The sequence below is a fragment of the Salvelinus sp. IW2-2015 genome, linkage group LG13 (genome assembly GCF_002910315.2).
Source record: "Salvelinus sp. IW2-2015 linkage group LG13, ASM291031v2, whole genome shotgun sequence".
NCBI lineage: Eukaryota > Metazoa > Chordata > Actinopteri > Salmoniformes > Salmonidae > Salvelinus > Salvelinus sp. IW2-2015.
Genome location: NC_036853.1, coordinates 5359749 through 5381788, shown reverse-complemented (window position 1 = coordinate 5381788; position 22040 = coordinate 5359749).

Genomic DNA, 22040 nt, shown 5'->3' with positions numbered 1-22040 from the left:
CCACTGTATGAGTCTGTATCTTACGGACTCAAACAGTCTGCAAAGTCGCCATGCAAAGTCGGTTGATGGCTCGTGGAATGAATCTCTCTGAGTCTCTGTGGCACTGAGTGCAAGGTGCTCGTCAACAAATATTTTGCTTTCCCTTGCCAGACCGGCCTTCACTTCCACTTCCATCTGCATCCATCACTGTCAACACTCTGTCATAACATAAGATAAAATATAAAGTAATCTTTATTGTCCTCAAGGGGGAAATGGTCTTGGATACACAGTAGACAAGACATACTACTCTATTAACTAATCACTGTACATATTCCCACCGTACATGCTCCGCTGTGCAATCCAGTTTCTGAGCTGGTCACAGGTGCACCTCGGCCACGCTCAAGGTACTAAACGATATCATAACCGCCATCAATAAAAGACAGTACTGTGCAGCCGTCTTCATCGACCTGGCCAAGGCTTTCGACTCTGTCAATCACTGTATTCTCATCGGCAGACTCAATAGCCTTGGTTTCTCAAATGACTGCCTCGCCTGGTTCACCAACTACTTCACAGGCAGAGTTCAGTGTGTCAAATCGGAGGGCCTGTTGTCCGGACCTCTTGCAGTCTCTATGGGGGTACCACAGTGTTCAATTCTCGGGCCGACTCTTTTCTCTGTATATATCAACAATGTCGCTCTTGCTGCGGGTGATTCCCTGATCCACCTCTACGCAGACGACACCATTCTGTATACATCTGGCCCTTCTTTGGACACTGTGTTAACTAACCTCCAAACGAGCTTCAATGCCATACAACTCTCCTTCCGTGGCCTCCAACTGCTCTTAAACGCTAGTAAAACCAAATGCATGCTCTTCAACCGTTCGCTGCCCGCACCCGCCCGCCCGACAAGCATCACTACTCTGAACGGTTCTGACCTAGAATATGTGGACAACTACAAATACCTAGGTGTCTGGCTAGACTGTAAACTCTCCTTCCAGACTCATATTAAAACATCTCCAATCCAAAATCAAATCTAGAATCGGCTTTCTATTTCGCAACAAAGCCTCCTTCACTCATCCCAACAAACTTACCCTAGTAAAACTGACTATTCTACCGATCCTCGACTTCGGCGATGTCATCTACAAAATAGCTTCCAATACTCTACTCAGCAAACTGGATGCAGTCCATCACAGTGCCATCCGTTTTGTTACCAAAGTCCCTTATACCACCCACCACTGCGACCTGTATGCTCTAGTCGGCTGGCCCTCGCTACATATTCGTCGCCAGACCCACTGTTTCCAGGTCATCTATAAGTCTATGCTAGGTAAAGCTCCGCCTTATCTCAGCTCACTGGTCACGATAACAACACCCACCCGTAGCACGCGCTCCAGCAGGTATATCTCACTGGTCATCCCCAAAGCCATCCCTTTGGCCGCCTTTCCTTCCAGTTCTCTGCTGCCAGTGACTGGAACGAATTGCAAAAATCGCTGAAGCTGGAGACTTATATTTCCCTCACTAACTTTAAACATCAGCTATCTGAGCAGCTAACCGATCACTGCAGCTGTACATAGCCCATCTGTAAATAGCCCAACCAATCTACCTACCTCATCCCAATATTGTTTTTATTTACTTTTCTGCTCTTTTGCACATCAGTATTTCTACTTGCACATCATCTGCTCATCTATCACTCGTGTTAATTTTCTAAATTGTAATGACTTCGCTACTATGGCCTATTTATTGCCTTACCTCCTCACGCCATTTGCACACACTGTATATAGACTTTCTTTTTTTTCTATTGTGTTATTGACTGTACACTTGTTTATTCCATGTGTAACTCTGTGTTGTTGTTTGTGTCACACTACTTTGCTTTATCTTGGCCAGGTCGCAGTTGTAAATGAGAACTTGTTCTCAACTTGCCTACCTGGTTAAATAAAAAAAATAAAAAAATCTTACAGTGTGTTTGAATTTGTTGTCAGTGCAGATGTATCGTTACTGTAAGATTATTTTCTGAGCAGTTATATTTTTGTTAAACTGAAATAACCTGTTTCCTATGGCATTTACACATGTGTTTAAACACAGTGAATCTGTGTTTAAAGGAATACTTGTGTTTAACTTATTCTTTAGCTGGTAACTTAATATATGTTTTCTTATTGGCCAATGCTTAAATGGTGTTGGACTAGCTACAGAAAGTAATCTATCCACCTATACTCAACCTGGCCTCTACTTACCTTACCATCCATGTGTTCTTGCCACTCTATGGAACACACAGTGAGTCAGACGAGAACAGACGATGTGGACAATAGCTTGGTATGTCAGCCATCTTGATGAGGTGTTGATTAACTCCTCAAGTGAAACTACTGCTGTTCTGAGGCATGTGAGGTGAGAGAGCTCTGATCCGTCAGTGTGGGTGTGTGTTTACACAGAACTCTGCAAGAACATTGTCATGTTCACACCCTGTCACACCATTCTTGCCAAATGTGAAATGTTTCAGGAGGCTCTTCTGCTACTTTTCATTAATTTACCCAGGACTTCCTGCATGTGAAACTCAAAATACATAGAAACGTGACCTTGTTGTGTAAGAATGTGTTATCTAATTGTGCAACCCCTAGCTGTGCTTAGCTACACTCTTAGTTAGCAGTGAAAGACGAAAAGCAGGAGCGATCAACACCAGGGTAAAAAGGGAGGGTTAGCAAACATGTTGTTAGTTGACTCCTGTTCTCCAGACCTCATTTAGAGCCAAGAGATTTTCCTGGTCAGGGGACGTGGTCGGGAAAAATACTTTTACAATCCATCGCTGGGGTCAGATCCCTTAAAGTGACAGTAGTTTTGAAATTGGTGCTCACGAGCCAAAACGGGACCTTTTTTTGTGTACTAAGTCATCCAATTGTGTACGACATCATCCAGTTCGTATAATATGTTACATCCTGCAAATAATTATGATGATTTCTTTTTGTGCAATTATTATGATATGTTACAAATTCATTTCGTACAATATGTTACAAATTTGTTGTGCTTAAGATCCTGGACTGCATTTTTAACTGTGCTTCCTCTGTGTATGAAGAGAGTCAGTACTGAATACACTTTGCTTTTATACTCTACAGTTTACTGCTGCTGGAGAGTGCATGTTGTGACCCGCAGTCTAAACTCAGGGGCACTCTCAAAGTCCAGATGGGTTTTGAAGGCTTTTTTGGTCCACTCCATCCTCACACAGGAGAAATGTGCGTATGGCCAGGGCTTTAAAAGCAGAGGCATGATTTCAGTATTGGAAAGTTTTATCCCGGGAGAGGAGGAGCCGACAGCCAGCCGCTGCTTTCTTCAGAGTCACATTGCATTTCAATGGAGGGGAACAGACACTGTGTGTGTGAGCAGACTTCTAAGACCACAGAAAACTATTTCACCATCAGGCAAAGTGGAGGCAGGGTGGCTTTGAAACATGCCCTCTTTTATTACAATTTCGGGGCTCAGCTTGTGGCAAAGGACTGGGAAAGGAAGGTCTTTAAAGACACACGCTGTGGAAGACCCAGATTCAATCGGTTTGAGATATGTCTTCCATTATCTGGCCTGTTTCCTTCATAGCAGGGGAGACAATGGACTCTCAATGATGTGATGGTCAGAGTGAACGGCTCACCTTGTCTCTGATACTCACTGATATAAACAAAGAATGTTATCAGATAAATGCCGACTGTGACTGGGTCCTCAGTGTGCAAGGACCCACTTTCTGATCCTGTCTTGGATGAATGGCCAGTCTTATATTCCTCTGAGTGTTCAACTGTCACGGTCAGATAACCTGTTGTCAAGTGGAGGCTAGATAGTGAAGATGAACTATTCTGATAAAGGCTGTCTTCTACTTCTAATGAAATTCATATAAAGTTCTATAGACCAAATCATGCTATTTTATGTAGGATAAATAAATGAATAGATGGATTTACTGATCTGTTATTTACATATGGATTTACAGATGTAGGATCTTAAGTTGATCACCCTGTTGTGGGATAATTTACCTGCAGCGCAGGATATTTTTTACATGTACTGTATGTGAGGTTTAAAAAGGCTTCTAAAGTTTGTAATTTCCACTTTGAAATTTCAGACTTGATTTTACCTTGTGAAAAATGTATCAATCGCTACAAAAATGTACATGAATTATAATCAACATAATAATTCATATTTCCTGTTGCTGCAGGATTATTTTCCTTCTGTAGGAGACTGGCTCAAATTACTTGCTAGATATTACTGCATGGTCGGAACTAGAAGCACAAGCATTTCACTACACTCGCATTACCATCTGCTATCATTGTGTATGTGACAAATAAAATTTGACTTGATTTGATTTGATTAAGATCTTACATCTGTACAGATGTTTTAGGTTTAATTTATTTGCACCAAAGAAAACAAGTGAAAGATAAAACACTACAGATAAAAAAAAACATACAGACAGTTGCGGGTGAGGTTGGAAGAACAAAAATTATATAGAAACCAAACCACATAACTATATTAAAATATAAGCACCGAAAAAAAGTTTGTTAAATTTGTTAAACAAGCACACTAATTAAACATTGTACATGATATACACAGTAAACAATTTAAAAAAAAACATGGTTTATTATGTATGTGTGTGTGTGTGTGAGTGAGTGCTAGGCTACATGGAGGAGACTACTGGGTAGTTTGGATCATCAGGCTGACCCCTAGTCTTCAATTGAAGTTATTGAGTGATGATGACGTTTTGTCAATGTGAAGATAGGAATTCCAGTGTATGGAACCTCTGTATCTGCTAGCTAGAGCAATGTGAGGTGCGGCAGAGGGAAGGGTGAAGGTTATTGCAGTGTCGTGTTGAATGCATGGATTTGGGAATTAACGTGGAAGAATCCATTGAAGGTTTAGGTAGGCTGTCTGGGAGGTATTTGTATTTGTAGATGAAGGTTCATGGAGTATATTAATGTTGTAGATAGACAATATATTGAGTTTCTTAAACAGGGGGGCAGATGGAGCCAAGTAGTTAGAGGAGGTGGCTAGTCCTGCAAATTTCTCCCGTGTGGCTCAGTTGGTAGAGCATGGCGCTTGCAACGCCAGGGTTGTGGGTTCATTCCCCACGGGGGGACCAGGATGAATATGTATGAACTTTCCAATTTGTAAGTCGCTCTGGATAAGAGCGTCTGCTAAATGACTTAAATGTAAATGTAAATGTACTTAGGAGGCATATATACTGCCCCAGACAATATTGCAGTAAATTACATATAGGTACATTTAAGCTGCAGTATTGTGTTAGGAAGCAAGGCTGAAACTACTAATCTTTCTAATAAAACCAACAGACTTCACTACCTTACTGCAGACAAAGTGAATACGATCTTTCCAGGACAACTTTTCATCAACTAGAACACAGAGAAATCTAGTAGATGAAACCAGGTCCATTTCATTCCCACCAATTGAGATTCTGGCTCTTTTTTTATTTAAATGTTTATCTTATATATATATACACTACCATTCAATAGTTTGGGGTCACTTGGAAATGTCCTTGTTTTTGAAAGAAAAGCCAATAACATAAAATTGTTCAGAAGTAAAAAGTGAAAGTGAAAGTCGTCTGCAAACTTGATGATTGAGTTGGAGGCGTGCATGGCCACGCAGTCATGGGTGAACAGGGAGTATAGGAGAGGGCTGAGAACGCACCCTTGTGGGGCCCCAGTGTTGAGGATCAGCGGGGTGGAGATGTTGTTTCCTACCCTCACCACCTGGGGGCGGCCCGTCAGGAAGTCCAGGACCCAGTTGCACAGGGCGGGGTCGAGACCCAGGGTCGCGAGCTTAATGATGAGTTTGGAGGTTACTATGGTGTTAAATGCTGAGCTGTAGTCGATGAACAGCATTCTTACATAGGTATTCCTCTTGTCCAGATAGGTTAGGGCAGTGTGCAGTGTGATTGCGATTGTGTCGTCTGTGGACCTATTGGGACGGTAAGCAAATTGGAGTGGGTCTAGGGTGTCAGGTAGGGTGGAGGTGATATGGTCCTTGACTAGTCTCTCAAAGCACTCCATGATGACGGAAGTGAGTGATAGTCATTTAGCTCAGTTACCTTAGCTTTCTTGGGAACAGGAACAATGGTGGCCCTCTTGAAGCATGGGGGAACAGCAGACTGGGATAAGGATTGATTGAATATGTCCGTAAACACACCAGCCAGCTGGTCTGTGCATGCTCTGAGGACGCGGCTAGACTGACGAGTTTCAGAAGAAAGTTAATTGTTTCTGGCCATTTTAAGCCTATAATCGAACCCACCAATGCTGATGCTCCAGATACTCAACTAGTCTAAAGAAGGCCAGTTTATTGCTTCTTTAATCAGAACAACAGTTTTCAGCTGCGCTAATATAATTGCAAAAGGGTTTTCTAATGATCAATTAGCCTTTTAAAATGATAAACTTGGATTAGCTAACACAACGTGCCATTGGAACACAGGAGTGACGGTTGCTGATAATGGGCCTCTGTACGCCTATGTAGATATTCCATTAAAAATCAGCCGTTTCCAGCTGCAATAGTCATTTACCACATTAACAATGTCTACACAGTATTTCTGATCAATTTGATACATTTAAAGATAATTTGTTTATCTGGAACCATTCAGAAAATGTGGCCATGCCTGAAGTGGCTTCATTGATGAGTGAATCGAAATTCTTGTGTGATAAAATCAGAGGATCTGGTGAATAGTAAGACCTGCTCTTTCTGCTCCTTACAATCAACACTAGATACCGTTTAACCAGGTAGGCAAGTTGAGAACAAGTTCTCATTTACAATTGCGACCTGGCCAAGATAAAGCAAAGCAGTTCGACACATACAACAACACAGAGTTACACATGGAGTAAAACAACATGACAGTCAATAATACAGTAGAAAAATAAGTCTATATACAATGTGAGCAAATGAGGTGAGATAAGGGAGGTAAGGCAAAAAAGGCCATGGTGGCGAAGTAAATACAATATAGCAAGTAAAAACACTGGAATGGTAGATTTGCAGTGGAGAATGTGCAAAGTAGAAATATAAATATGGGGTGCAAAGGAGCAAAATAAATAAATACAGTAGGGGAAGAGGTAGTTGTTTGGGATAATTATAGATGGGCTATGTACAGGTGCAGTAATCTGTGAGCTGCTCTGACAGCTGATGCTTAAAGCTAGTGAGGGAGATAAGTGTTTCCAGTTTCAGAAGATTTTTGAAGTTCGTTCCAATCATTGGCAGCAGAACTGGAAGGAGAGGTGGCCAAAGGAATAATTGGTTTTGGGGTGACCAGAGAGATATACCTGCTGGAGCGCGTGCTACGGGTGGTGCTGCTATGGTGACCAGCGGCTGAGATAAGGGGGGACTTTACCTAGCAGGGTCTTGTAGATGACCTGGAGCCAGTGGGTTTGGCGACGAGTATGAAGCGAGTGCCAGCCAACGAGAGAGTACAGGTCGCAGTGGTGGGTAGTATATGGGGCTTTGGTGACAAAACGGATGGCACTGTGATAGACTGCATCCAATTTATTGAGTAGGGTATTGGAGGCTATTTTGTAAATGACATCGCCGAAGTCGAGGATCGGTAGGAGGGTCAGTTTTACGAGGGTATGTTTGGCAGCATGAGTGAAGGATGCTTTGTTGCGAAATAGGAAGCCAATTCTAGATTTAACTTTTGGATTGAAAGTCTGGAAGGAGAGTTTACAGTCTAACCAGACACCTAGGTATTTGTAGATGTCCACATATTCTAAGTCAGAACCGTCCAAAGTAGTAAATGGTCACAATGACAGGAAAAGACTTCTAGTTTGTGAATCTGTGGGGATTTAAGAATTATATTTACAATATTGGATATGGATAGGAATAAAAGAGCTCTAGTGTTACAGTTTGAGATACAGAGATTATCACTGACAGGGATTTTTTAAGGTCTTCCGGAGAGACCAGTATGATTTTGACCATACTATATCACTATTTAATATTGTTATACTGTTTACTGGACTCATGTCCGTTTACTTGTGTCTAACTCTTAAATCCAATAGTCTGGAACAATATCCCTTCCTCTATTTTTACATTGTTAATAAGTAAGATGTGTGTTAAAGGGGAATTTCACCCTGGCTCTGCCAAGGCATATAGCAATTACTATACTAACAACATTACGTTTTTATCATAAACATCACAATAATCCAAACCGTAAACTAGAACTAGCACATTTTCATTTCACTATTACAATCGGGAAGTTTTGACTCCCTGTGTATTCGTCTGCTCATAGTGAACCATAAAGTCCGGCATTCATAGCGAATGCTGATACCACTCGCTAGGTAGAGTGGGCGTGCCAGCAAACTTGAATTATGCCATTGTTAACTTTGAAAGACCAACACAGAGTAAACTCAGAATTTATCTAGGCAAGATTTTTTGAAGACTTTTGTTTTTCAATTTTTTTTAATCATGCCTGTTATGGTGTCCTGTGCCTGGCTGTGCTAATTACATACAAGTGCGAAAATGAGATATCTTTCACCATTCTACCTACCAGAGATTCACCCCGATTCTGCCAGTGACTTTGGCTATCAAGAATGATGCGGTGACAGTGGTGACCTGTCATTCAGGGCATGTGAAGCACTATTTTGCTTCCCCTGCCTGCAATTCGGTGGAGAGGGTGAGCGGTCCAAATCTGGTTTTAAGGATTTAAAACATCTGTCTGAAAGGTTCTCTTTTCCAAGCTTAAAAGGATAAACATTCACAAGCAACACCATGGGCCAGAAAAGGTTGAATACATTGGCCATGCTGTCAATCCAGCATTACTTCTGTCGCATTCAAAACAACGAGCTCGGACTGGGAAAATACTTTTTGAATGATCATCCAACTCGGAATTCCAAGACAGGAATTCTGACCTCTATCTAGAGCTCGAACCTGAAGATCACTGACGTCATGATAAAACCTTGTTTTTTCCGAGTTTCCAGCTGTTTTGAAAGGACCATAAATCCAGAGAATGCCAGACTTTGATGACAAAGTTTGTCCACAAGAAGGACCGCCGCACCAGGTTCAAATGAGCAAAGCACAACAACAGTGAGTCCAAACATATGTCTTGTATACTCCTGCATAAATTATGTAATATGCCAGGGAGATATGTATACAGTAGCTAAGAAAGTAATACTAAGTGTATGTTGTGTAGTAAGCTGTTAGTAGCCCATGTGTCTCACTCACCCTAAGAATTTGGTCCCTCTCCCCTTCAGAACTTAACCTACTGTTCTGACTTGGTGGTGCACATGTAGCGTATAGCCTGCTTTAGTGAAACGTCATCATCAAATATTGTATTCATTGTCTACTTATATGCCCCTGTTATTTATCCTATGGTTCTGACTTGGTGTACAGGAAGAATACTGTAAGAACGGCCCATGTTCTGAATTCTGGCACTGTACATTCTGGCGCTGTACTGGCACAAATAGTTATATCGACTACTCTCTCATTAATGTCTTAATCGAAATTACGGTGTGTCTCTTATATGCTCATCGTTCCCTTATGCCATAGTTTGTACATCTCAATTGTTATATTGCTTATATATGTCTATCTCATTAGTATCTTATTCATAATTTTAGGCAATGTTGGAATTATTTCATTATTTTGCTTACTTTGTGTATTATCTGTTGTAAAGTCACAAATGGCACCCTATTCCCTATATAGTACAGTACACTGACCTGGTCAAAAGTACTGCACTATATAGGGAATAGGGTGCCATTTGGGATGTGAGAATGACCGTGAGTATAGCCTCATTGGAACGTTAATGCCAAACCTTCCCATTTTCATCTCCACCTAAAATGAAATCACAGCCCTATTAGAAATCTGTGATTGAGAGGGCTTTATGGTTTTTGCTGGCTGGCGGAAAAGGTTTTCGGAAAAATTTGGGTAAACTATCTATCACAATTTGGATACAGAATCGGCAGCAGATTTTCCATTAGTGTGATATCATCAGGAGTAATTTTCTGTGATACATATGGTATTATTTGACATAATGACATCATCATTGAATATACACTGAGTGTACAAAACATTAGGAACACCTGCTCTTTTCATGACAAAGACTGACCAGGTGAAAGCTATGATTCCTTATTGATGTCTCTTGTTAAATCCATTTCAATCAGTGTAGATGAAGGGGAAGATACAGATTAAAGAAGGATTTTTAAACCTTGAGACAATTGAGACATGGATTGTGTATGTGTGCCATTCAGAGGGTGAATGGGCAAGACAAAAGATTTAAGTGTCTTTGAACGGGGTATGATAGTAGGTGCCAGGCGCACCGGTTTGAGTGTGTCAAGAACTGCAATGCTGCCGGGTTTTTCACGTTCAACAGTTTCCCATGTGTCTGAAGAATAGTCCACCACCCAAAGGACATCTAGCCAACTTGACACAACTGTGGGATGCATTGAAGTCAACATGGGCCAGCTTCCCTGTGTAACACTTGATACCTTGTAGAGTCCATGCCCCAATGAATTGAGGCTGTTCTGTGGGCAAAAGGGGGTGCAACTCAATATTAGGAAGGTGTTCCTAATGTTTTGTACACTGTGTATAAAGGGAAAAAACAATGGTTTAGTAGGATTTAAGAGTAATTTCGATGATGTGCTTCACTGTCCTAAACCTAACCAAGTCAGTAACACTGTAATACCATCTGGAGCCCACTGCTGTGAGAGCTTGTCAGAGAATGTGCCCATTAAATGGAACATCAAATCAGAGGGCAAGTGATAATTCATTCCGAAGTACCCAGATATTTTCCATGGTTTATTTTTATGTCTAATTTCTGTGTGAGGGCCTCAAATGATTTGTGTGATCCCCCTACAGCACTGGTTGATCCCCCTACAGCACTGGTTATTTAATCTGTTTGGTTTGGGATGAGTCCACAGACAATGTCATAATGACCTGCTGACCACAGAGCTGTCCCTGGCCAGGATCCAGAGAGGATGGATTAACAGCCATATGGTCTAAGTTAATTTGGTCTCAGCACTGAGAAGAATATATAAAGAAAGGTTGCATGGTGATTTATTTTTAAGATAGTCCGCCCAAGGCACAAGTCATTTTCACATAGAGTAGGACAATATTTCTCTTCACCATCCTCCACAGGTCCGGTCAACAATGATGCTATAATTTTTTTTAACAAACTTCAAAATAAAATGACTTTAAGGGTCAATCAGGAGTGGGCTTTTTACCTGAAAGTCTTTTTTAGGTGATGCACTTCAGTCTAATCTTGGAATCACAGAACTGAACCAAAATATTGCGTAATTGAGTCAGATGTTACTTGCGTCTGTCCACAGGATTGGGCGCGTTCCACAGCTAAGGTGAGGCAACGCAACAACCAATGGTCGCGTGCCACGCCATTGACTGTGTCATTGACTGACAAATTGCTTTAACATATGTGGTTAGCTGATACTTAAAATACCTATCCAGATGTTGTAAGATGTCAGGCATCAGCAACGTCTAAGCATAGGAACGTGCCCAATAACTTTTGTCTGATGCACAACTGTCACCTTTTCTGCCTCAATGAACATATGAGTATCATATCACTAACATTCGCCGAGCATTAATAATGCCCTAATATAATTTTGTTTGCTTATAAAAGGTAGGCAGCTTAATTCAATACATTCCTTCTGGTCATTAGAGTTATATTACATAATATTAATTTCCTTCACAGACATAAGGCTGAAGGAGACAATGCGGTACGATGTATCCTTACTTAGCAGAAAGTAATTTAGAGCCACTGTACTCAAGCCTAGTGGAAGAAACAGAGGCTTAAGGTTCAAATGTTAATTTATCTCATAGTTGGGCTTTGGACTGTGTGTCAGACTACAACTAAATATCCTCTATCTCTCATTAAGAGCTGTGAGGGAGAGAGAAAAGCCACCCGTTCTCAGGGAATACATGTATGTGTAACTCTGACCCATACTGTACAAATAAGGACGTGTACACTAAGGTCGGTCACATCTCTAAGAATACTGCATTCAACACATGCATTTATCTGCCAAGGATACTTATCTAAGGAATCTCAGGAAGATAAACTTGTTTCAACATTGAGAAACTCACAGTCTAGAATGTCAAAAGGAACACATTACAAAGAAGTGGCTTTTAATTCAGCTGTAGAAAGAAATATCACATTTCTTAAATAAAGTAGGCACCAGTGGGGAAACAGTGAAGCTTGGGGAAATGGCATTGTTGTCCTTTAATGTGCATATCCCACAAGACATGACACCAGAGGTCTCTTCACAATCCCAAAGTCAAGAACAGACTATAGGAGGTGCACAATACTACATAGAGCCACAACTACATGGAACTCTATTCCAGATCAGGTAACTGATGCAAGCAGTAGAAGCCGATTTAAAAAAACAGATCAAATACACCTTATGGAACAGCAGAGACTTTGAAGAGATACACACACACACAGGGACAGGCATATGCTCCCGAGCGGCGCAACTGTCTAAGGCACTGCATCTCAGTGCAAGAGGCGTCACTACAGTCCCTGGTTCGAATCCAGGCTGAATCACATCCTGCCGMGATTGGGAGTTCCATAGGGCGGCGCACAATTAGCCCAGTGTCGTGCGGGTTTGGCCGGGGTAGGCCGTCATTGTAAATAAGGATTTGTTCTTAACCAACGTGCCTAGTTAAATAATAATATGTACGTTGTAATATGGTTCTATTATACATTGTTGTATTGTAGATATGTAGTGGTGTAATAATGTTATATGATGTACTGTTTTATCTTTTGTTTTATATGTGGGGATCCCTAATAAATACATATACAAATGGCCGTCAACACCACACAAAAGATGCCAAATGTTTCCATTGGAATCCTAAACCTGGCCTCCATGATAGAAAAAAGCATTCCATAAATGCTTGTCAACTTATAACAACAACTCCAAGGATAACACTTAATTTTAAGGGGTCCTTATTACAGTGTGATTACATATGTCAAACATTGTAGTTAATTGTAGTAACTTATAGTTACATTGTAATAACATGTAACTGGTGGTAATTGCAGTCTGTAAGGTGTAACAACAAATGATTGTTACCATGCTTGTTACAAATGGGGAAGTTTCTGCTAAATTCACCAATTTAGTGTTTGGCTTCTTCTCAGCTGCGACCGATTCAGTAATAACTATCACAAAGTTGTAATCTCTTGTGGTCAGATGCGCTGGGTGTCCTGAGATTACATAGGCTTTAATTACCTCCCCGTCAAAATGTCCACTCAATGTTGTTGCCCCCAAAAAGTATACCATCTGGGTTAACTTGGTTGAGTTCACAAAAACAGATAAGATGTAGGTCAACCTCAATAACTGGGGTCTACCATATGGGTGTCATCCAAAAGTGGGAGGATAAATACACAAGTACACCACAGAGTACATGTAAAATCTGCATCAGTACAATGTAATTACTAGGTGTTACACAGGATTTAGCTCATTAAAATTAAGTATATCTTAAGGTGTACTTACTTGTAATTATTGTGTACCTACAAATTATGTTACCCAATCCTGACAAAGAAAAGATTAGCTTATCCTTCGGTCAACATTATTGCAAACTTTATRGTAAAAAGACCTTACATTTCTGATAGAATTACAATCATTTTTATTGTTAGATTCATCATTTGATTAATTAGATTAAACAAAGATATAGACCTACTCAATAACATAAAAATAACTATTCTAGTAGTGGTGAAGTAGTAGTCTAGATAACTAATTTAGAACAGGATTTTCTTTCTTCCCTTTTTAACATTAGAGAGGAAACAATAGAAATTGACAGCTCTGTCTCCTTCATCTGTTTCTTTGTTGTAAGCATTTTCCCATCCTGGAGTCTGAGACCTTAGGAGTAGAAGAAGAATCTGTGGTACAGAAGAAGAATTTAGCTATGACAATTTACATTAACCTAAAGTAGTTATCATCATCATTATTAGTTTAGGCCTGCTACCTAGCTAGTAGTTGTGTTATCCAGCTAGCAATAATAGTGCTTGCTAACATTAATAAGTTAGCTAAAGTTTAGCTAGATTGAAAAGGACTAACGTTACGCATAGTGTGTTGACATAAGTGGCTAGCTGGCTAGCTAACGTTAACATGCTGGGTATGTCTCATGTAATACCAAAGACAGTACAGTATGAAGATAAGCAGAAATTGATCCTCGATCACTCTTGCAGGTGATGTCATGGCGACGTTGGCTAGCTAAGCTCATATGTAGAAACACATCATCGGGTCTAACGGTCGCCTTGCGCCGAACTGCGCATGTGCAGTCCGTTAAATGCACTCCTTAGATATAAATATGTTTTTGACAAAAATGAATGTGTCAGTTTGTCAGTTTCATGAGAGTGGAGTAATAACATGTTCAACTACTTAAGACACTGGCTTGAATCTAGGTTGTGCCTTTAGATTTTGAAAATTTACTAAGGAAGCAATCTTTCACTTCTCTCATTGACTTCCCAAACCCAGGCCTGGTCTTTTTGGCAAGCTTTCCAGGAAGTCTTGCGATGTTGCAAAATCGTTTTTGACATTGGGCCTGGACATCAGACTCCAGAGCACTTTATTGCAGAATGCTGTCAATGAGGTGGTTAGTTTTCAATTGGCTAACACTTATCACATGGTTTGTGCAGGATGAAATGTGCAGGCTGACATGTGTAGGCATTGGGATGCATTATATGGTTTTCATGCTCTATGAAATTTAAACATTTGTAACAACCATGGTAACAAATATTTATTTTTACACCTCTGTAGTTACAGACTGAAATMACCACCAGTTACATGTTTTTATTACAGTTTAACTATATATTATTAAAATTAATTACAATACCTGTTGTAGTGCAATTTTATATTACACTGTAATAAGGACCCCTTAAAATGAAGCATTACTACCCCAAGTTAGAATATATTTTGGTTGGCTCCTGTAATGCATATGAGGGTGGTATATATGGGTTATAAATGTGTTATGAAGTCTTAATGTAGGTAACCTTCAGGTAAAGTATTACGAGTCTACTAACAGGCAGGGGTGTTGCACGAAATACTTTAAAGTTTCACGTTTAATTAGCTGTATGTATGGGATTCACATGGTATACATCGTCCAACGAAATGCTTACTTGCAGGTTCCTTGTTGACAATGTAACAATAAGAAATTATACAAGATACGAAAATTAACATAAAGTAAATGGCACAGTAGAATAAAATATCATTTCTGCATAAGTATAATACAGGAAGGCACAATTTATAGGGGGGGCTGGTAAGAAGTTGTGCATTGTATAGTGAATACTAGGGTGCCACTTTGGATGCAGTCTGGATCTCCTCAGCACAACTATACAGATGAGACACTTTTCTCACTCTACTGTGCCTGAGATTACGGTGAAGCCACTCATATGGCTTCACCGTAAGCCTCAGTTTCCTCAGTCCCTAAGAGAGGGGCTTCCCTGCTAGTGTGAATGGGCAATAATAGATGATATGTGTAAGTCTTCTTTTGAGCTATATGTAGTCCCCTTTTGAAAGTATTGTTGTAAGTATTACTCAAGTTAGGAAAACAGAGTGGTCACATAAACATGTGGCGCATAAATATCCTATACATCCTACTAGCCTCGAGTGCCAGGCTTCACGGTTCCGGATGCAGAACACACACATGAAAATGGTTGCTGCTGGCTGCGTGAGACTAACAAGATACTGTAACTTGCAATATATACAAACTGAAATAAATAAATATATATGACACTGTTTTAATACTGCTAATTAATTTGGCAGACAATAATGTTGTATTTCACATTATAACCTCTCCGAATTCAATATACTGTATACAATTCATCAAGCCCTCTTCTGCCATGGCAGAATAAGAAGATGATAGATACACATTTGTCGCCATCTTGAGGCTTTCTCGACCTCTTACAGGGAAGTGCCAATTATACAGTTTTTACACTCATGAAAAACATGAATGTTATGCAACTTGAGACCGTCTCACACCAATATAGATTTTGTTGAGTACGTAAATATCTCTATACTATACTATGTATACCACTATATACAATAAAATAAGTCATTAAATGACTTTAGCCTAGTTTATACCCGACGTAACCAACGCAAGAACGCTTCGCAAAATGGCGACCTGCGTCGAGTGAATTGTGGAGCTGCACGTCTGCGTACTTTTGCTACGCAACGCCAGTTTACGTAACTACTTGTAGTTATTTCATGCATAAGTACGTAGGGTATAAACTAGGCTTTGCGCCTTGATCACACCGATAGTATTATTGCTCAATTTGTACGCAGCATCATCTGGATATGTGTGCAACAAAAGTTCAACATTCACCTTCTGCTACCATTTCTGTCAAGCCGTCTACCCATACAATTTGAAGCATACGTTCGATAAATTAAACATATGAACCACACAGAACGCTCTGAAACTGCCTCTGAAACGCAGCATTCCATTGGAAATGAATGTACTTCTGGTGTACCAAATTGCCATGTACTTCTGGTGTACCAAATTGCTAAGCACTGTTGGTGTGATCGAAGCGTTAGTCCAATGTCTTCAAATGAATACCTACACACTAAAATTCAAATTAAAAATACAATCAAAATCTGCTATGCAAAAAATATGGAAGTGATTGAAAAATTACATTATTACCCCCACCCCAAAGCCCCAAAAGTTTAAATGAAAATACATCTAAAAAATTGGTGTAGATGTAAAATCGAGGGTATGGCAGTATCAATCCCTGTTGAAAAGCACCACCTTCCTAGTTACCTGAGTAGGAGCTGATAAGGGATCAAAACCTAGAGGGAATTTTGGTGTTGAGTAGCATACTTATAGTAGAAACGAATAGTTGGCTAGTCGATTACCAGTCTGGTTCAAATGGAGTATCTTTAGGGACACCTGAGTTATATATATATAAAAAAAGACATGACTCAAAACACCTCAAAACAAGACATGGTATCAATAACAAAATACAACAAGCTTGTTGCTAGCTATCTCACCCTTCAGAATCATAACACCCATCCTTCTGCCTCTGCGATGGGTGAGCATCATTTCTGTGACGTTGTCAGCTAACCAGTCTYAGAACATTTCCCCCAGGAATACTCACACATGGGGAGAATTCACAGTAATGTCCACCTCTGGCTGGTCTGTAGTGTCTTCAAGGGCGATGCTCACTCTGGACTGTGATCAGAATTCAAGGACGCACAATTCAACTTCAATCTCACTTCCTTTACTTATACAATTATACTTACTGGTACCGATATCAAAAAGCACAACCAATGACCATTCAAGAGTAATCTGGGGCTTGTCTTACCTTTCTACCAGTGGCATAATTCACCCCCTCAGATTCGTCCTCCTCCACATCATCCCTGCTGCAGGACGTACTGCATGAGTCCTCAAGGTCTGAGGCCTCGCTGTCATATGGGGTAGGCACTGAGCACAATGGAGAGCATCGCCTGATCCTCAAACAAATCCTACATTTTCAAGTAGTGTTTCAAACACTTGACCCTCCCAAGGTCTGTGCAGCTTCGATGCCATCTTGGAATCCAAACTTGTCTCATGTCCTAAATCAGATATTTTGCCCACTTCACCGTCAACCAATCTCGTCAGCTCTGTGACCAGATCACTTATTTGAATGCACTGACGCTTCTTGGTCATTTTTGGCATGCGGCATATTTTCTAGACAAGCTTCATCAGGACTTCTAGTGGAAGCTCCCTGATGAAGCTGAAGAAACCGCATGTCACTTGTTCAACTGCTGTTCAATCTCAGCTTTGATGCTGATCTGTTCAGCTTTCTTATTCAAAGATTGACAGGTCGTCATTTCTTTAACTCCTTATATTAGTTTGTATCTCAAACGGTTTAGACACTACAGACAGAAGCTGGCACATCATTGTTACCGACTTCATAAGAGTCCCGTGACACTTGTACAACAAAATGGAGATTCTCCCCTTTTCATAGAGTTAGAATAGTTTGTAGGCCAAACTGGTCGGACGCTACAGACGTTTTCGTGAGAATAGAGATTTTTGGGATGTCTCATGGTCTGGCAAACACCGGTGTAGCTCGGTCACCTTCCACCGCAGATGCGGAAGGGGGACAAAGTCCATGCAAAAAAATTGATATCTCTAGCTTAAACTGACAGATTCTGATGCGGATTTTTAAATTATATTTCTTAGATTGACGCACATGTGCAACTCTTAAGGATTAACTGGCTGGATCCTAGTTGAGGACGTGACTAACAAGTTGACTAGTGCTCTGTGAGTGTGAGTGAAGAACGGGTGGAGCGTAGCCAATGTCTGCCTGAAGGCAACAGACCTCTTTCAGATGGTGTTGTCTGTGCATAGAAAGTTGATGCAATGCTATGGCACAAATGAAGCACTACAAAAGATACTATGCTATAAAGGTACCCAAACAGCACACGGCAATGAAAACAGCCTTGAATTGACAGCCTTGTTTAAATGTGTAAAAAAAAATATATTTCCTGATCTTTATTATATCTCCTAGACGAAAGACACTTCAAAACCTTATTCCTTATGATTACCTTTTTTACTGTATATTTTGCCATTTATAAACATGCTATTCAATGCGTTTCTATGGGCTATAGTGGTAAAGGGAAAATTCTATATTTTATCAAATAAAAATAAAAAGATATACCTAAAGGGGTCCTACAATTCCAAATSAAATAGCTAAAGGATCCATGGTATGACCATCTTAAAACAATTCCATGTTCTTGCACCGTTTAGGTTTCTCCTTAAGCAAAAAGTTAAGAAATTTGGTTCTTGAAAATAAAGTTATTGGATTTGTTTTTAATTGAATGTGAATCTGGGACCAGGTATACAACAATCTCCAGTGTGGAATGTAGACTGGGAAAGCATGCCGGATTCAATCTTACTCAAAGATTGTCCCTTCTGACCAGGACGTTTGTCTCAGACATTGGGTACGGTGTTCCCTTTGAGGGGTTTGTCTCACACAGCTGTTCCACATGGAATTTCTTGGAAGACAACATTGCTTCTTGAATAGGTAATTGATTGCTTATAGTTGTAGCCAGGGGAAGAGTCCGCATGATTGTGCTTACCATCAGAGGTCAAAGCTTCGCCACCAGTTCATAATGTATATTAAAGGTCATTCAAAATCAAATCAAATMTTATTAGTCACATGCACCAAATACGACAGGTGTAGACCTTACAGTGAAATGCTTACTTACGAGCCCCTAACCGACAGTGCAGTTTAAAAAAATATGGATAAGAATAAGTAAGAATAAAGATAAGTAACAAGTAATTAAAGAGGAGCAGTAAAAAAAAATATATATACAAGGGGGTGCCGGTACAGAGTCAATGTGCGGGGGCACCGGTTAGTTGAGGTAGTATGTACATGTAGGTAGAGTGACTAAAGAGGAAATAAAGTGACTTATGCATAGATGACAACAGAGAGTGGCAGTGATGTGGAGAGGGGGGGGGGTGTGAATAGTCTGGGTAGCCATTTGACTAGATGTTCAGGAGTCTTATGGCTTGGGGGTAGAAACCTCTTGGACCTAGACTTGGCACTTCGGTGCCGTGTGGTAGCAGAGAGAACAGTCTATGACTTGGGTGGCTGGAGTCTTTGACAATTTTTAGGGCCTTCCTCTGACACCGCCTGTTATAGAGGTCCTGGATGGCAGGAAGCTTGGCCCCAATGATGTACTGGGCCATTCGCACTACCCTCGGCCTTGCGGTCGGAGGCCGAGCAGTTGCCAAACCAGGCAGTGATGCAACCAGTCAGGATGCTCTTGATGGTGCAGCTGTAGATCCTTTTGAGAACCTGAGGACCCATGCCAAATATTTTCAGTCTCCTGAGGGGGAATAGGTTTTGTCGTGCCCTCTTCACGACTGTCTTGGTGTATTTGGACCATGTTAGCTTGTTGGTGATGTGGACACCAAGGAACTTGAAGCTCTCAACCTGCTCCACTGCAGCCCCGTCAATGAGAATGGGGGCGTGCTCAGTCCTCTTTTTCCTGTAGTCAATAATCATCTCCTTTGTCTTGATCACGTTGAGGGAGAAGTTGTTGTACTGGCATCACACGGCCAGGTCTCTGACCTCCTCCCTGTAGGCTGTCTCGTTGTTGTCGGTGATCAGGCCCACCACTGTTGTGTCATCGAAAAATGTAATGACAGTGTTGGAGTCGTYRATGGCCATGCAGTCATGAGTGAACAGGGAGTACAGGAGGGGGCTGAGCACGCACCCGTGAGGGGCCCCTGTATTGAGGATCAGTGTGGCGGATGTGTTGTTACCTACCCTTACCACCTGGGGGCAGCCCGTCAGGAAGTCCAGGATCCAGTTGCAGAGGGAGGTGTTTAGTCCCAGGGTCCTTAGCTTAGTGATGAGCTTTGAGGGCACTATGGTGTTGAATGCTGAGCTGTAGTCAATTAATAGCATTCTCACATAGGTGTTCCTTTTGTCCAAGTGGGAAAGGGCAGTGTGGTGTGCAGTAGAGACTGCATCATCTGTGGATCTGTTGGGGCGGTATGCAAATTGGAGTGGGTCTAGGGTTTCTGGGATGATGGTGTTGATGTGAGCCATGACCAGCCTTTCAAAGCACTTCATGGCCACAGACGTGAGTGCTACGGGTCGGTAGTCATTTAGGCAGGTTACCTTAGTGTTCTTGGGCACAGGGACTATAGTGGTCTGCTTAAAACATGTTGGTATTACAGACTCAGACAGGGAGAAGTTGAAAATGTCAGTGAAGACACTTGCTAGTTGGTCAGCATATGCTCGCAGTACACGTCCTGGTAATCCGTCTGGCCCTGTGGCCTTGTGAATGTTGACCTGTCTAAAGGTCTTACTCACATTGGCTGCGGAGAGCGTGATCACACAGTCTTCCCGGACAGCTGGTGCTCTCATGCATGTTTGTGTTATTTGCCTCGTATTGGTTAGGGGCACGTAAAACATCTGCCTTCTGCTCAGGCGCCATTTTAGAGTTTCATGGGAACATCAGGGATGTTAAGGCCCTGAAATAGCATCTTCCGAGCCAGTTTACCCACTACCCCCTCCTGTAGGCAATTAGTAGGGCTTGGGATCTCATTCCCTCTGCCTCTGGAGGGTCTCTCTTGCTTCTTGTGGCTATGAATTAACTCACTTTGTGCAATACAACCCTAAACAGCTAACTCCTCCACTGCAATCTTGTGCACAACCACGTCGCCATCGTTGCTGAAACATGGTGATGTCGGCAGATAAATGGCACAACAAATGGGCCTCAGGAACTTGTCACGGTATCTCTGTGCATTTGTGTTCGTTGTCAGCAAACTGCTCYCCCACAATGATGCCATACARGTAGTCTGCAGTTGAGGCCAGTTGGACATACTGCCAAATTCTCTAAAATGACATTGGAGGCYGCTTATAGTAGAGAAATTAACAATGAATTATCTGGCAATAGCTTTGGTGGACATTCCTTGGCAAAGGAGAAATGCTCGCTAACAGGGATGCAAAACATTTTTCTTTACACAAAATTTGAGAAATAAGCATTTTGTGCATATGGGACATTATTTCAGCTCATTTAACATGGGACCAACACTACACGCTGCGTTTAGATTTTTGTTCAGTGTCGTTATTTATGATGCAAGGTGATTTGTTGATCAGTCAGTCGGCAGTCCCCTGCACTGTCAGCTGCGTCAAACAAGCCCAATGTCAGAAGAGGTTAGAACTTACGCAGGTTAGGAGAATCAGGTTAAGGGTTAGCAAAGATTCTCAGGCGAGACTCAAACATGCAACATTTGATGTCACTGACATTTGCTGCATCCCTTCTAGCCATGATCCATCACCCCCAACTGACCCTGTGGTTACTCATAATTCAGTCCTCAAAAAAAGGTGAACAGTCAATGAAGACACCCATGATGGCACTGTCAAATTAATAATGAGCTGACAATTAAAGTTTCCCAAAAAAAGTTTAATAACTTGAATACAAAATTGTTGCCAGTGTTTTACTAGGACATTGGCCTAAGCAATTCACACAGCTGAAAAACTGCAGCCCCRACCAAAAAAAGACATTCCCCTTGCCACCAAACTAGTCTTGATGGTTTTCAGCACAAGAAAAGACCTCTGAATTATAAAATATATTTTTGCAATTAGGATATATAATAAATTGGCACATTTTGTATTATTAGAGTGT